This window comes from Ambystoma mexicanum, chromosome 11, assembly GCF_040938575.1.
Source record: "Ambystoma mexicanum isolate Mex_15411 chromosome 11, UKY_AmexF1_1, whole genome shotgun sequence".
In the NCBI taxonomy this organism is placed as follows: domain Eukaryota; kingdom Metazoa; phylum Chordata; class Amphibia; order Caudata; family Ambystomatidae; genus Ambystoma; species Ambystoma mexicanum.
In genome coordinates, this window is record NC_090934.1 from 203,114,457 (window position 1) to 203,131,524 (window position 17,068).

Sequence of the window (17,068 nt, forward strand, 5' to 3'; positions counted from 1 at the left end):
ATCCTCCACCTCCTTTTCAGCCATCGCGCCCTGTTCAGCGCTCCTCCCCGTCCACGACACGTGGGGATGATACAGGGACTGACACGGCCGCAACGGGTACAGACGACAAGGTTTACGACGAGGATCTCCCGTCGTCACCTCCCACCCGGGCTTCCCCGCCCGACGAGATTGGATCGTTTCACTCCATGATGGCCAGGGCATCCGAGCTTTTCCAGCTCTGCCCGGAAGAGAAAGAAGGAAGGTTTCCTTTATCAACGGCGCGAGGCCAAGAGGAAGACGGTCCTCGCTGTACCTCTACTGGACGATATTTGGGATGAGGGCCTCGCCCTCCTCAAGAACCCATCCACGACGCCGGCTAGAAGGGATCGTTAAGAGAAGTACCGGGTCCCGGACGCAGCCCCTGCGGCGGCCAGGAAGAAAGCGGGGGGGGGGGTGTGCGGCCTCTACATCGACCTCATCGCCGGACGGCGAGCGAAAGAAAGTAGACACGATGGGACGCAGAGTCATCTCGTCGGCAGTGACGACGACTAAGGCGGCCAACGCCTTGGCTATCGTAGCCCGCTACGACAGGGAGTTGTGGTACAAACTGGCCCCCCTGCTGGACTTCCTACCAGACAAGAGGGCGGAAGCCCTAGAGATCTTGCAGGAAGGAGAGGTGGCGTCGGACCACGCCATTACGATTGCGACGGACATCGCTGACACTGGAATTCGCCAGTTGGGCAACGGCGTGTGCCTTAGGCGGCGTGGATGGCTCAAGGCTACTGACTTCCATCAGGACGTGCAGACCAGAGTCTTGGACATGCCGTTCGACGGAAACAACCTGTTTGGGAAAACAGTGGACGATTCCCTTCCGCCATCAAGGCGGAGACGGCCCGGGCTCTTGGGGTTCTCCAGCAACGGCGGGCGCCCTTTCGGAGCAGCGGAGGCAAACGGTGCCTCCAAAGGTTCCAGCGGCGGATTTTCCACCTACCGTCAAGTGGCCCGTTCGTCACAGGAAGCTTACAGGGGACGAGGCAAGTCAGGCGGACCCCGTCGTCGCCAAGGAGGACAAGGCGGCAAAGCCTCGTCGAAGCAGGACTGAACCGGCCGTGGGGTCGGGCCCCCACCGAAGTACCCCGGTGGGAGGACGGCTGGCGAGCATCAGCGTGTGGGAGTCCATATCCACCGACCGTTGGGTGCTGGATGCCGTAGCTCAGGGTCACGCGCTCGAGTTTCTAAAGAGGTGCCCACGCGTCCCCCCCTGTGGCCAGGAAAGATCACGTCCCTCAACTTCTCTTGGAGGTAAAGGCGATGCTCAAGAAGGGCGCCATCGAGCTCGTCCCAAAGAGGCTTCGGGGCTCCGGAGTTTACTCAAGATACTTCCTTGTGAAGGCGAAGACAGGAGGATGGCGTCCCATCCTGGACCTACGACGACTGAACAAATTCATCAAGGCACAGAAGTTCCGGATGGTCATCCTCCAACACGTCCTGGATCAACTGGAGGAGGGCGATTTCCTGTCGTCGTTGTATTTGGAGGATGCCTACTTCCATATTCCAATCCTAAAGGGACACCGAAAGTTTCTCAGGTTCGTGGTCCAAGGGCGTCACTACCAGTTCAGAGCCCTTCCCTAAGGATTGAGGTCGGCACCCAGGGTGTTCACCAAGTGCCTCGCACCAGTGGCGGCGCAGCTGCGCCGAGAGGGGATCCACGTCGACTCCTACCTGGACGACTGGCTCATCCGAGCAAAGACGAAGGAGCTCGCCGTGGAGCACACAGCAAGGACCGTCCAACTACTCACGGACCTGGGATTCTCCATAAACTACGCCAAGTCCCACCTGGTGCTCGCGCAAGACGCACTGTTTCTGGGAGCGAAGCTCGACAGTGTCGCTTCTGGCCTCTCCGTCGGAGGAAAGGACGAGGGCCATCTCGGGCAAGATGCAGCGGATGCTGGTTGCGGACGTGGCCAGGGTGAGGTCCATCAAGTCCCTCCTCGGAATGATGTCGTCTTGCATTTATCTCATCCGCCTGTGCAGGCTCCGGATGCGCCCGTTGCAGGAGTTCCTGGACGCGCGCTGGATCCAGACGGGCAGCTTCGAGGAGAGGATCACACTCGATGAGAGTTTCCGACGAGCGATCCGGTGGTGGGGCACCCGCGCGCATCTGACGGCGGGCATGGCCTTCCAGACCCCCGGCCACCAGGAGACAGTGACCACGGATGCCTCCCTGGAAGGGTGGGGAGCACACACCGAAAATCTGCACGCGAGAGGCCTTTGGCTTCCGACGGAGAAGTCCCTCCATATCAACGTCCTGGAGCTCCGTGCAGTGTTTTGGGCCCTCAGGTCCTTTCTTCCGCCCCTCAAGGGCAAGGTGGTGAGGATCTTCACCGACAACACCACCACCATGTTCTACATCAGGAAGCAGGGCGGAACCAGGTCCCCAGCCCTGTCCAAGGAGGTGCAGGATCTGTGGCATTGGGCCGTCGCCCAAGGGATGTTTCTGGTGCCGTTTCATCTGGCAGGGATAAAAAACACCATTGCCGACTCGCTGAGCAGAGAGCTACGCTCGTGCCACGAGTGGGAACTACGACAGGATCTAGTGGACCGCCTCTTCCGACGGTGGGGCACACCCCAGATCGATCTGTTTGCGACAGCGACAAACTCCAAGTGCCGGAGGTTCGCCAGCAGGTTTCCCCAGCCGAGGAGCATGGGCGATGCTTTCTCGTCCCCCTGGGAGGGCCTGTTTCTATATGCGTTCCCTCCATTGCCATTGCTGATCCGGCTCATCAACCAGCTCAAGAGGTCACGGTGCAGGATGATCCTCGTCGCACCTGCGTGACCGAGGCAGATATGGTTCCCGGACCTTCTGGACTTGTCAGCGTCCCCGTCAATCAAGCTGCCAGTGGACGCGGATCTTCTCTCCAGGGAAGGAGGCGCCATCCTCCATCACGACCCGAAGTCGCTGAACTTGCAGGCCTGGCTCCTGCAGCGTTAGAGTTTGGAGGATACGACATACCGGCCGACTGCAGAGAGGTTCTTGCAAAGGCCAGGGCGTCCTCAACTCTTAAATGCTATGGACACAAATGGAAGAGGTTCTCTGTCTGGTGCCACGCACAGAAGATTAACCCTCTACGGATTACGGCTCCCCAGGTACTGCCGTACCTTCTGACGCTGGCCAAGGCTGGACTGGCGCGCGCGTCCATCAAGATTCATCTTGCTGCGATCTCCCGATACACCAGAACCACGGGGCGGACGTCTTTGTGGTCTCATCTTCTGGTGAAAGAATTCATGAAGGGACTGTTCAGATCGTTCCCGCCGGTGAAGGCTCCGGCCCCGGCATGGGAGCTCAACGTGATGCTGACCAAGCTCATGGGACCTCCGTTCGAGCCTCTGCACTCGGCTCCGTTGAAGTTCTTGTCATGGAAAACAGCGTTTCTTGTGGCCATCACCTCCGCACGAAGAGTGGGAGAGATCCAGGCCCTTTCCTGCAAGCCCCCGTACTTGACTTTTCACGACACGAGGGTAGTGCTCAGGACGCACCCCTCCTTCATACCCTTGGTGTTGCCTGTTTTCTTCCCGTCGCCTTCGTCGCCGGCCGAAAGGACTTTGCTGTAACGCTCACCTGAATCCCTCGGAGGCGCAGGTCCGGGCTTGAAGATTTCAGTGTCTTCTAGGGTCACGCGCAGGCCTCTGGTAACACCCTAGATAGACCCTCTCCTCACCGTAATTTTGACCTGGAGGGTGAGGTGTCTGCAAGCAGGAGAACAAGGGGTTAATGTATGTCTGGTTGGCCAATCTGACCTTCCCCTTTTCTGGACTCCCCCACGTTACTCGTAGGCTGAATATGCTCACCTTATGTAGGTGAAAGCGGAGCTCTCCATCCTGCGTCTGTGCAGGGGTGCTGATGCCAGTTGCTTCACTGGTTAATTGCCCAGCCTCTTGATTGCAGAGGATGAAGTCAGGGAGCAAGGCCGTCGTTAGCTGCACGAACGGTGATTGCTTGAATATGGAGTTTTATTTATATGACCCCTTAAATGTCTCTCGCCATTGCAGGTCCGGTATGTAGATAAGGTAAGCGAGAAGAATGCCGGAGCTCGTGAAGGCACGTAAGTAAAAGAATGTTATTCGAAGTTAAATGCACTTCTTAATGTCTCTTTTCCCTTTCGAAGTTAAATGCACTTCTTAATGTCTTTTACCTTTTTCAGGTAGCCGTAGCAGTCGGCGTGGAGATGGACGCCGAGGTATGTGCCGGAGAATGGGCAAGCCGATGACAGCTAGAAGGCACGTGAGTAGTGATGGCGTACTGTGCCCCTAATGATGTCCTTCTTGTTTTAGCAGGTGCGGACAAACCGCGCCTGACGAAGATCGAGACGTACATGGCACAAATAAGCAGAATAATCACGGAGGTTCACTAACCAATGTCCTTTGTTTCCACAGGATTGCCGGAGTATGAAGAGTGCGGCACGCGGCCTCGGGATGCTCCGATGGACGAGGTAAGTGCTGCGCTGGTTTTGTCTTGTCCTAACCTGGTGTCCTTGTTCTCTGTCAGACGCTGCTGAAGACTGATCTTCCGGGAGGTAAGACTGAAGATTTCTTATTCACAGATGCAGAAGCTGAAGATTCTCTGGAGCTGACACGGTGAGCATCCTGCTGCTAGTGCAGAATAACGCGAAGCACGTTGCACTGATCGGGTGTGGTTTAAATAGGCCACTGGAGTGCTTGGGTGTCTCCTTCCACAGCCTTGCCCAGACAAGAAAGAAGTTCCAGCTTCCAGAACAGTTCCAGTATCCAGTCCCAGGGAGTGGTGCTGGCCACACCCAGAAGGTAAAGTAGTTCCAGCCAGGAATGGATGAGGATATCATCCTACAGGTAAGTGAGCAGCATGGTCTGCAGCAGGTAGGTCCACCCAAGCACCATTCCTCTCAATATGAGCCCGGCGCTTCCTGTGCCGGGACTGGGTTCCCTTATGAGCCTGGCGCCACTGGAGCCAGGACAAGGTCCAAAAGGCCCCTGTGGGGACCGGTTGGTGCCTGGAATGGAAGTTGTGACCCTGCTTCCAAGGATGTTGGGCTGGGTCTGACTCCTTGGAGACAGCGGTCATGACAGCTGCACTCGCTGGATGTAGCTAGAGCGCTGAAGTTTTTTGTGAACTTTGGACCTGTCAATCAGGGGAAGGCTCTCTCAAAGGCCTCCATTTCCAGATGGCTCTCCGGCTGTATCATGTACTGTCATCGGTTGGCAAACCGACCGGTGCCTGGCCGTTCGAGAGCCCATTCCACCAGAGCGATTGCAGCTACCACGGCGTTCCTATCTGGTGTGCCGTTGCTGGACATCTGCAGGGCTGCTACGTGGAGGTCGACGCACACCTTCACGAAATTCTACTGCGTCAATCGGGATTCCAGGGAGGAGTCCAAAGTCGGCCAAGCAGCGCTGCGCAATCTGTTCGCCTAAGGTGAGCCTGGTGAGGAGGTAAGAATTGCTTAATGTTGAGTTTGATGTAATGCTTAATGTTGAGCCTTTGCCACCTCCCGTGGTTGTGCATGTGTGTACTGCTATGTATTCTTTATTCATGAGCATGTGAAGCCATGCCAGACCCCATGCTGGAGAAGGAACAAGTTACTTACCTGTAACTGTTCTCCAGCATGGGTCTGGCATGGATTCACATGCGAACCCTCCCGCCTACCCCTCTGCGGCTCTTCACTTAGTCATACTGCCACTTCACGTGCTACCAAATCTGAAGATGGCTGCCAGAGGCGGGGCTTAGGTAGAACGCAGTCATTGGCTGTGGTCAGTACGACGCAGAGATCAGCGATTGGTTACTACTACGAAAGACAGATCAGAAACGAAACTTATACTGATTTTTTTTCTTTACCGAGGATTCCCAGCCTGACGACAGGGAATATTCATGAGCATGTGAATCCATGCCAGACCATGCTGGAGAACAATAGTTACAGGTAAGTAACTTGTTCCTTTTTTGAACACCCAAAAGACCGTAGACCTTCTATTCAGTCTGGGTTTCTCTATCTGAGAATAAATCCAATCTAGTCCCCAGTCAAATCAATTTCTGGGAGCTCTAATCCGTACGAAAGACTGCCTCGCCTTCACCTCTGAGAAGGTTCAGAACATGCTTTTTCAGATCCCTCAATGTGTAGCCAGTCGGGAGGTGACGGTGCGCAAAGCCATGCGTTTGCTAGAATTATGGCGTCATGCATATACTTGGTTCCCCACGCGCGGCTGTGCATGCGTTCCATGCAAGAGTGGCTCAACAGCCAGTGGTGTCAGGCCAGCGGACAGTGGGAAGATCTGGTAGTTGTCTCGCCAGCCCTCGTCGTCTCTGCAGTGGTGGTCAAGGGAAAACCTCTTGAAGCCGAAAACCTTCACCCCTGCAGTGGAAGCCATTCTCACAACACTCATCTCTTACGGGGTGAGGGCTCACCTGCTTCAGCAGACCGCACAAGGCGTGTGGTCCCCACAAGTAGCATCCAACCATATAATTTACTGGAGCTGTTAGCGGTGTTCAAGGCATTACAGGCCTTTCAGATGCAATTACAAGGGAAGACAGTGCTGATTCTAACAGACAGCACTACATCCATGTATTACCTGAACAAACAAGGGGAGACTCACTCTCCAGTGCTATCCAAGCTGTTCCAAAATATTTGGATGTGGGCTCTCAAACACAATGTTTCTGTTGTCCCAACATGTTCCCCGAAAACAATCTTCTGGCAGACGTGCTCAGCAGAGATTTCCCTCTGCCCATAGAATCCGAATGGCGTCTGCACAAAGGCATTGTGTCCAACTGCTTCACAGAATGGCGCTTCCCAGAGATCGACCTGTTCGGAACTCAGGAGAACGCCCAATGCCAAGACTACGCCTCCAGGCACCCCCAGAACCGCTCAGAGGGGAACAGTCTCTGGATAACAAAGTCAGGGAAATTTGTCTACGCTTCCCCCCCCCCCCCCTCTCCCCTCGACTCCCCTTCTCAGCAAGATGGTGCACAAGATGCACCAGGAACCAGTTACCATGATACTGGTGGCCTCCATGTGGGCCCGCCAACCCTGGTTCGCTCATCTAATGGAAATGTCCCTCTCCCCACCAGTAAAACTACCCTGCCCGTACAACATGTCTCAGGACAGGGGGGAGACCCTACACCCATGCCCCCAAACTCTGAATTTAGCAGCCTGGCTCCTGAGGTCATAGGGTTTGGACACCTACAGCTCCCTCAGAGGTGCATGGACATACTCACGGAAGCTAGAAAACCGAATACCCGTTATTGCTATGCCAATAAATGGAAACGTTTTGTCATCTGGTGTAATACCAAGGGCGTCAATCTCATCGATTGCTCACCCACACACATTGTGCTGTATGTAACCCATTTGTTTGACACAGGGTTCGTCTTCAATTCCCTAAAGGTTCATCTGGCTGCTCTTTCGGTCTACACCACATCACAACAAAGGTGTTGTGATGGAAGATACCGATGATTAAGGCCTTTATGGAAGGGGTTAAGAGGATTTTTCCTTCCATTTCTCACCCAGCTCCTGGATGGAATCTAAATGTGGTTTTAACCAGGCTTAAGGGCTCTCCCTTTGAGCCAATGCATAAAGCAAGTCTAAAAGACCTTACTTATAAAACGGCCTTCCTAGTGGCTATCACTTCTATCAGAAGGGTTAGCGAACTACAGGCCCTTTCTGTTCTAGACCCCTTTGTTACAGTCCACAGGGATAAGATAGTTATGCGCACTCATCCCAGATTTGCGCCTAAATTCATCTCGATTTTCCATGTGAACCAATCGCTTGAACTACCCATTTCCAGAATCCCACTAGCATGGCCAAAAGAAGCCTACACACACTAGATGTGCGCAGGGCAGTCATGTTCTACCTGGAAAGCATGAAACCACTGAGGGAAAACGAACCAATTTTTCGTTTCAGTGGCAGCTGGTAGAGAGGGGATCCTGTCTCTAAATCGGCTATCTCAAGGTGGATTGTCAAATGCATCACACTGTTTCACTCTTGCTAAGAGAACTGCCCTTCAGGCCTAGAGCACATTCTACTCTGGGCACTGGGGCGTCCATTTCATTAATTGCAAATGTTCCCCCCTACAGTCCATTTGCAAAGCGGCAACCTGGAGTTCTGTACACACCTTTACTATTGCTTAGACACTCATTCTAGGTCTGATTCTCAGGTGGGACAAGCAGTACTAAGACATCTTTTCTCTACTGTTCCTTCTCACAACCCACCTCCCCACTCTGGGTACTGCTCGCTAGTCTCTGCACAGCATGTGATTCTAAGCAGATTAACAAGCATCAGAAGACATGCATTACTTACCGTAATAGCATTTCTGCTGATTGTATCTGCTTAGATTCACATGCGCCCTCCTGACCTCCCCGCTCGGGGTGGAAGGAACATAGATTTTTTACTACTCTCTCTCTTCTTGTACTCACTCACAATAGCCTTGGACTCCCTCATGGCAGAAAAAATACAGTTGGAGGGACCTCGGCGTGTGAGGTATTTTGGGTACACTACACGTCACGATAGGGATAGTGTTACAGACACGTCCGTGCCGACGTCCCCTTTTGGTCCCCGAAAGACCAGATGCAATACTCTGCGGTTACCACTGGATGTCGGATCATATGCACAGCATGTGAATCTAAGCAGATACCGTAATAAGTAATGCATGTCATCCAAATGAAGGCCACAAACATGAAAAGGGTAAATACAATGGGAAACCAGGTCAGTCTAGCGACACCTCTGGTGCTAAACCAGAGGGAGGTACGCGGAAGCCCCCATTTGTCAAAACATTTGGAAAATGTTATGCTTGTGGGTCAACTGGCCATGCGAAAGTGGATCCCAGATGCAAGGGTAAACCTTCAGTGGTCCACACTGCCTCCTTAGCCTTCATCCCGGAGGGAGAAGTTAATATGGCAAGTGAAAACTTTCATCTATTGGCTGAAGACCCCATTGGAGTCTCTGCCAGTGTTTTAGTGTCCCTGGGTCTGTCGGAACAGCAGAATGTAGATGTGTATAACTCTGTTCAAGATAACGCAAGAATATTACAAGGACAGTGTACTTGTGAATGGTTGGGAAACCCCTGCCATTAGAGACACTGGGGCCAGCATTACAGTGGTGGATGAAACCTTTTTCAAACCGGAAGATGTTGCTAAGGTACCCAAAGGCCCCACTAAGCTTGCTGGGGGCCCTGTCCAGTACTACCAGCTCTCATCCAGTGCAACAGTATGACTGTAAGAATATCTGTTAGTGTACAAAATGAGGCCCGTGGGAGAGTCCTGTTGGGGAATGACTTAAAAGCTGTTGGAGTTGTATCAAGCACCCACAGGCCTCCCAGCAAAAGGAAGCAGGAGTAGATTAGACTGGCCAGAGAGCAGACTTTGGGAAGTTACTGAGACACCTTTAAATCCCAGTCCACAGGAAGTTCAACCGTCTGACTCCAGGAAGAAAGAGACAAAGGGGAAACCTAAAGTCTCGGGAAGTAAGAAAAGTGGCACCCCTGTGCACAGAACAGGACATCCCCGAGAGTACAGTCCAAGGTCGCACCTGGGACCCCTCCACCAGCTGAGGCGGAGTGTGAGGCTCAACCAGAGGATGGTGAATCAGCTACTGATGACACAGCTGGAAGACGCCCTTCACCCTGTTGGAGATCTAGATCCTAAAAACTATCCTGAGCTGGAGACTTTGGTTGCAAAAGGTGGCCCCTGTAGGGCAGACTTCAGCAGAGGTCAAAGAGTTTCCTACTCTTGATGGACTTCGACAACATGCGGCTTCGCAGCCGGAAGGGCAAGAGCCAGGAAAGCACAGGCTGTACTGGGAGGATGGCCTACTTAACAGTGAACCTATTGAGACTACCCCAGGGGACTACAGTAGACTTGTATTGCCTCAAGAGGTGAGATCTAATTTTCTACAATTAGCCCATGAGATTCCTTTAGCTGGTCATTTAAGTTTTAAGAAGACCAGGGAAAGGCTTTCTGTTTACTTCTACTGGCCTTAGATGGGGTCTGATGTAGATAAGTACTGTACAAGCTGTCACACTTGTCAGACTTCTGGCAAGAGTGCATCCAAGAATGTGGCACCCTTGGTGCCTTTCCCAGTGGTGGAAGTCCCTTTTGAGAGGGTAGGGATTGATGTTGTTGGTCCATTAGATACCCTCCCACATCCTCAGGCAACCGATTTTATATTGGTTGCAGTAGACCATGTACCAGATATCCTGAAGCCATACCTATGAGGGCTGTTACTGCTCAGGCAGAAGGCCCTCCTTGGTTTTTTTACCAGGGTTGGTTTTCCTAAGGAGGTGATCTCCGACAGGGGGACCGATTTTTATGTCCCACTACATGCAGACCATGTGGAAAAACTGTGGAGTGACCTAGAAGTTCTCAACAGCCTACCATCTCCAGACCAATGGGTTGGTGGAGAGGTTTAACAGGACTATGAAGAGTATGATGGGTGCTTTAGAGGAACCCCTTAGAAGAAAGTGGGACCTTCTACTGCCATGCCTTCTCGTTGCTTATAGGGAAGCCCCTGAAGAAGGGGTTGGCTTCAGCCCCTCTGAGCTTCTCTATGGTCATCCGGTTAGAGGTCCATTGGCCCTAATCAAGAAGGGGTTGGAGAGTGCTCCTTCCCACAAGTCAGTGAGTCACTTACTTTGTGTTAGGTCTCTGTTAGAGAATGAAGCACATGACAGAAGCTTCTGATAACTTGAAAGCAGGTTAGGCTCTGGTGAAGCATTGACATGACCAGAAGCCCAACATGGTTGAGTTCACTCAAGACCAGCTAGTTCTAGTTATGGTACCTACAAGGCAGAGAGCCTTAAAGGAAAAATGGATTGGACTCTTCAAGGTTGTGGTCAAACTTGGAGAGGCTAATTATTTGGTGGACTCAGACCAACTGCTTAAAGGCCTATGCCTCTAGACCATAACTGGGAGCTTTGCTCCTAGCCTCTGCTCAGGAGGAGGAGAGTGAACCCCTACCTGACCTCCTCAGGGGACAACCTTTAGAAGGGAAGATAGGAGTCAATCTCTCTTCAGATCTGACACTGGAGCAGGAGGAGTGTAAAAATCTGTTAAATCAGTTTGCCCCTCTGTTTTCACAGACACCAGGCTTGACCCCTTGGGGCCAGCATGATATCCTCAACTGGTGACGGTCTCCCTGTCAAAAGCAGGGGTTACAGGATGTCAGACCATGTAAGAACCCACATAAAGGAAGAGGTCCAGTAGATGCTTGATCTTGGGGTAATTGAACCATCTACAAGCCCATGGGCTAGTCCAGTCGTACTAGTACCAAAGGCAGGATTCAAGGAATTGAGATTCTTTGTGGATTATAGAGCTCTCAATGCATTCACTACGACTGATGCCCATCCTTTACCTAGGACAGATGAGCTGGTGGACAAACTTGGTTCAGCCAAGTTCCTCAGTACATTTGACCTAACCTCAGGCTATTGGCAGATAGCTCTGACAGACCATGCCATGGAGAAAACTGCATTCTCAATCCCTGGAGGCCTCTACCAGTTTAAGGTTATGCCTTTTTGGACTAAAGAATGCACCTGCTAAATTCCAAAGGATGGTAAAGCATGTTCTGAATGGGATGGAAGACTTCTGCATAGCATCCTTGGATGATATTGCAGTGTTCAGCCCTACTTTGAAAGAACATATTGACCACTTTGACCAATTGACATTTACTTGCCTTTATGGTCAGATTGGCCTGCACAAGATATTCTGAGTGAAGTGGTCTACCTTGGACGTGAGGTAGGAGGAGGAGGTTTAGATGCCCTACTCTTGGATTAACTACTGTTTGGAATCAGGCCATTGCCTACAAGGTACAAGCTGTACGAGACTGGGCCACCCCTACTACTTAAACCCAGGTGAGAGCCTCTCTAGGTCTCACAGGTTAATATAGGAACGTCATTGAGAACTATGGGGCCATAGCTTCTCCCTTAAATGTGATCTCCTCACCCAAGTTTCCCAAGGTCATGAGGAGTACACTAAGGCATTTGGAAAGCCCTTTGTCAAGCTCCGGCCTTGCGAGTTCCTGACTACAACCAATCCTTTATTGTACAGACGCATGCTTCCAATTCAGGTAGAGGTGCAGTTCTGAGTCAGCTTGATGAGAGGCAGGGAACACCCAATCCGCTTCATCAGTAGGAAACTGAAGGACCCTGAAACAAGGTAGGCAACCATAGAATGTGAATGTTTTGCCATTGTATGGTCTTTGAAGAAGTTTAGAGCATACTTCTATGGATCTATTTTTTAATTCAAACAGACCACTAACCCTTGAGATGGTGAATGCAGATGAAGGGGGACAATCCTAAATTGTTAATATGGTCTATCGGCCTCCAGGGGTTGATTTTACCATTGAACACAGGTCAGGGTGTAACAGATTCATCCAGGGGTGGATTAAATCCTTCTGTCCCTTAGTCTGGGGGGGGGGGTGAGTTTTAGTGAGAATTCTCAGTAATGTGCCAATTCCTCTCTACCTTAAAGACCCCCAGCACTTTTGCTGGACTCTAGTACTTTTTAATTTTTAGCCTGGAGACAGTGAGACCTTTTTCCCCACACTCTTATGTATTCTTCTTTGATTTTAAACACTTTTTTTGTCCATTGGTCAAAACAAAAGTAGAACCTTTACAAAGTATATTTACAACATATCAGAGTTTAAGTCCTCATTATTCTTAAAAGAAAAGGAGGGTGGTAATTAAAACAGATATTCATAAAACACATATTCAAAAAACAAATATTCTTAAAACAAGAGAAATCAGATGGCACAAGCATGGTATCAGTTGGAATCAGAGTACTAGCTCTTTTTCTATGTTTACAGTGAAACCCGCTTCTGGCTCCACAGTGTCTGGTGGGGGCAGGAAGCGAGGAAGGGGCCTGAAACTCTGTGCTTAGTCTCCTAGGAGACAGGAATGCACTCCTAGGTGAATGGCCGACTGGCTGTCCAGCAAGGACAGCCTCCCTGCTGAGTGACGACAGCTAGGCTGGAATGAGTGTGAGCGAGATTAACAGTCGACCACTGGACAAAGGAATCTGAAGAAGAGCTTGAAGAGGACGCATGCTGCAACTCCTGGACCATTGGTTTGCCCGGTGAATCCCTGCTGCTGTGCTGAAACTCTGAACTCGTATCGACAGAGAAGCCCTGCAAAGGAACTTCTCACCTTGAGTTGGTGGGACCAATCAACTCCAAAGTAAGCCACGTGGACATCCTTCTCGGAGCTGGTTGAATTTCCATTGCAGTCGCTGCTGGAACCGATATAACCAGGGAGTGGAACACCAGTTTGTGTGTTGCTTTTAAGTTGGCCAAGAGCTCCAGGACGCAGAACTGGCTGAGCCTGAGCCCCCTCAGCAGAGTGCGGGACCCCAGAAGCAAGGAAAGCCCATCGCGACAGCCAGAAACCGCAGTGGTGCTGTTTGCGGTAGACCAGAGGAGCTGGAACACTGAAGTGCCACTTGTTTGAAGTTTGCTGGTTGCCATCGGAGACCGTCCTGTTGTGGTGCAAGAGTCCCCTGGAGTCCTCCCTCTTGTCCCCACGACTGAGGCCCAGGAACACCAGGATCTGCAGAGCTGCACAGGAACAGAGATAATCTGCTGGTACTGTAAAGTCTTTGAGAGAACTTGCCACTCGTTGTAGATTTGCTTATAGCTTCTACTTCACAGGTCTCCTGGCTTGTGGCCCTACATTTGATCCTTCTTCACCAAAGACTTCAAAAAACATTGTGCAGACTTTTACTCACCTTCAAGAAGTGCTTCAGCTACATGAACTTTTGCCCATTGACGTTGGCTTAGCCTGGTTCACTGAATGACACTTATCTCCTCTGTTATTGTGTTGCACCTATCCTTCCAGGAAGAGGTTAACTTACTCTGCATTGTGAGGTCCAAAAGTAATTGCCTGCTTTGAAGAGTATTTTTGATCTCTTGTTTGTTCTAATAACCTTTCTTTTGACACTCTCTAAGCCTACTCTGAATGCAACATAATATATTAATGTCCAGTGTCCTAGTTATTGAAGTCATCTGAGGGTGTAGGAATTGTCTGTGCCATCCCCAATGTGTATTTACTGATTCTGAGTATTTTTGAAGTGTATTTGAGTGTTGCTTTTGTATTGCTCCCTTCTGAAGAAGGCTTGTTAAATGACTGGTAAATAAATTAATATTTGTTTCATCAAGAATCCTTGAGTATCAGTGTGTATTTGAATACTTGTCCCTGTGTAACTCCACTTTTGCTCACATTGACCCCTCGTGAGAGAAGCCTGGCTGCTAGGCCACACTACCAACCTGTGTAGTTCACTTATACCAAAGGTTGGGTCCCTATTGCCAGGAGGCTGAGCTCTCCTTTGGCTCCCTGTGGCCAGGAGGATTAAGTTAAGTCCATGTGGTCCACCGGGCCTTTTACCGCCACAGGGCTGAGTAACATCAAGATAAATGTTGCCCATATATTCCAAGATGACCACTTTTCCCTCTGGTAATGCTAATTTGGTGGCCATTCCTAAAATTTGGCTATTCCTAGTTCGAGGACAGGCTTTCAACCACTCTTAAGGAGAGGTACGCCATATATACAACCCAGGGTTTCTGAAACATCAAAGGATTCCGGTGACACAACTCTTTGGGAATGATGGGCTTTTTACCATCTAGAACCCACATACACTCAGGAAAGCCAAAACAAAGGGCTACATGTGGCATACATTTTCAAAAATGTACCTGAGCCGACAAAGCAATCTGGTGTGTGGGGGTGTAGTGCATGATATGTCACTGAGCAGAAGGGATGATTGTGCGGAGTCATAACATTGTTGTGTAGAAACTCTCGGGCATTGTAAGTGGCACTCACTACCATGTACTTTTTTGGGGGATGATAAATAAGGGATTACCCCCTCACCCTGCCCCCAAGCTCTGTCGCTGCTACTGGAAAATCTAGCAGATGCCTTGCTACTGGGAGAGGGTTTGCGTTATGATGACCACACCTAGGAGACCACCTAAATATGCAAAGCTTTCCCGGGCCCTATGTTGCTTTGTGTACAGTTTCCGGGTCTGGCCATAAGATCAGAAGCTTTAGTGCCAAGAATTTTACAGATCTTGGGGATCCTCTGTTAAAGGGTTGGGTTTGCCTTAGTTTGCAGTGGGCAGGATAGATGTCAGTGCGTATCCATGTGCCAGTTGTACCGCTCTGTTTTTTTCTTTGAAAGACCATATACTTTTGGCTCATTGACTGGAATAGAATCATTATTTTCTTATTTATTTTTTTGGCACCAGCAGTATGTTCACTGGTGCAACATATTTCAAACCAAAATTCATTTGTTAAGGATGCACTTGGTCATCCTAATAAATCCCAACAATGCAAACCTTTATAGACATTCTAACCATTCTGTTAAAAGAATTTTCACTTTCATTAAGGAGTGCCACAAGTGATGATTGCAACATGCCTTTGAGAAAGGCTTTCTATGATCGCAAAGGGCAAGCTCTTACTAGCTGAGCACCACCCAGTGATGCAATTCTATTGCTATTTAAAAAAAAGAATCCCTGCAACACTAGTCTTACTCGTACATGTGTATCCCTTTTAGCATAAATTATGCTTTACAGCCCTCCACTGTAGGTTAGACCCACTTATAATGACCTAGATGCCCAAGTTGATGCCATGGCAAAACAACTTTGGTTCAGGCTAGCGGACAGCACCAGCCAGTGTAGCCCAAGGATGTGGGGTATAAAGCAGCCCCCGTAACAGACGGAGGGTTGGCAGCCCAGGGGTCCTAATGTGGAGAGGTGCGGTGGCCTGGCAGCTGGTACGAGAACAGGAGTCAGCTGATCAGTGGGGCGTTGGCATGAAAAAGCCAGTGAAGCAAGTGTGTGGCACGCAGGCATGATATGAGCAGCTAGACAGAAGACGTGGCAGCAACGGTGTGTTCAGGTCCCGCAGATTGTGTTGTGGCTGAAACTCTGGACTGTATTTGAAAATATAGCCCAGCGTATATATAATGGGAGAGTCCCACATCACTCCCCGCGGTACTAACGTCCTTCATATTCTCAGTAATATTCAATATATTTTCTTGTTAATCTCAGACAAAAATTCTGTCAAATGTTTCTTGAAACTGAAGCTTATTGCATTCATTGGTCCATTTCCTAAGGCATAGCCTATTCTTCCTGAACTCAAAACACCAACTAAAGTGGTCTTGTAGCTGAGAAAGTATGCAAGTCATGATCGAGATTTAGACCCTTTCAAGTGGGGGAGGGAGATGTAAGTAGACTAGATGGAGCTGTATGGGTGTATCTGCCAGCTTTGCGGTCGACATACCCTGAGAACCAGAAGACATGCATCTTAAACCACATTTGAGAAAAGTTGTGTGATCTTGGACAAATCAGTGCCTCTGATCTTTTGAAATTCATATGTGCTTATTTGTGCAATGTTAAGTGCTTCTGAAGGCGGATTTATTCGTGAAAGAAGGTAAAGTCTTTAGCACAGAGCTTTGATTTGCTGCTCATCTTAAGCTAGGTACGCTTCGTCCAATTATTGCATGAAAAACTGTCCATATTGATGATTTATTAGTAGCTGATACCATACGGCAGAAAGTGAGGGTACAGTCAGGCACTGACTAGTAAAGGTAAAGTGCTTTGTTTCTTCCACATGCCCGTGTTGATTTTTGACTGGGGTCTCAACATTTAAAATGGCTTTTAATGTGCTGTTATTGATGGAATATACTTAACAGGATTTGTGATTTTCGGTTCCGTTTTATGAAGTACACAATTCTGGAACAGAACCTTGCTTTCTTGCTGTGTAGGGTCCATTTGTCCCTTCTTCTGTTCCGTTTTGTCCTTCAAAACAAGAGGCGACAAGTAAAAGCGTGTTGACCTAATAAAGGTAACCTCTTTAAAAAAAATGTCTAACTGCCAATTTACTTTTGTAAAAGTACTTTTTTGTTCAACCTGGTTGTCCTGCCCTATTATTTCCACTTTCGTTCTAATAAATAAATTCCAGTGAAAATTAATGCTTCATTAAAATTTGTGCTTCTTTCTCATCTGTCAGTCATTGCAGTTTTTGCCTGACATTGCGTCATTCCTCAGTCAAGCGCATTGCTGTAGCCTGAGGGGATAACTTGGCACCAAGC

The 17,068-nt window shown here is 49.8% G+C and overlaps 1 protein-coding gene across 3 annotated transcripts in view; it reads left to right on the forward strand.

The window, feature by feature from the left end:
* Positions 1 to 17,068, forward strand: part of CEP85 (centrosomal protein 85) — a 509,807-nt gene that overhangs the window by 427,204 nt on the left and 65,535 nt on the right. The gene's annotated exons all lie outside the window — the stretch shown is intronic.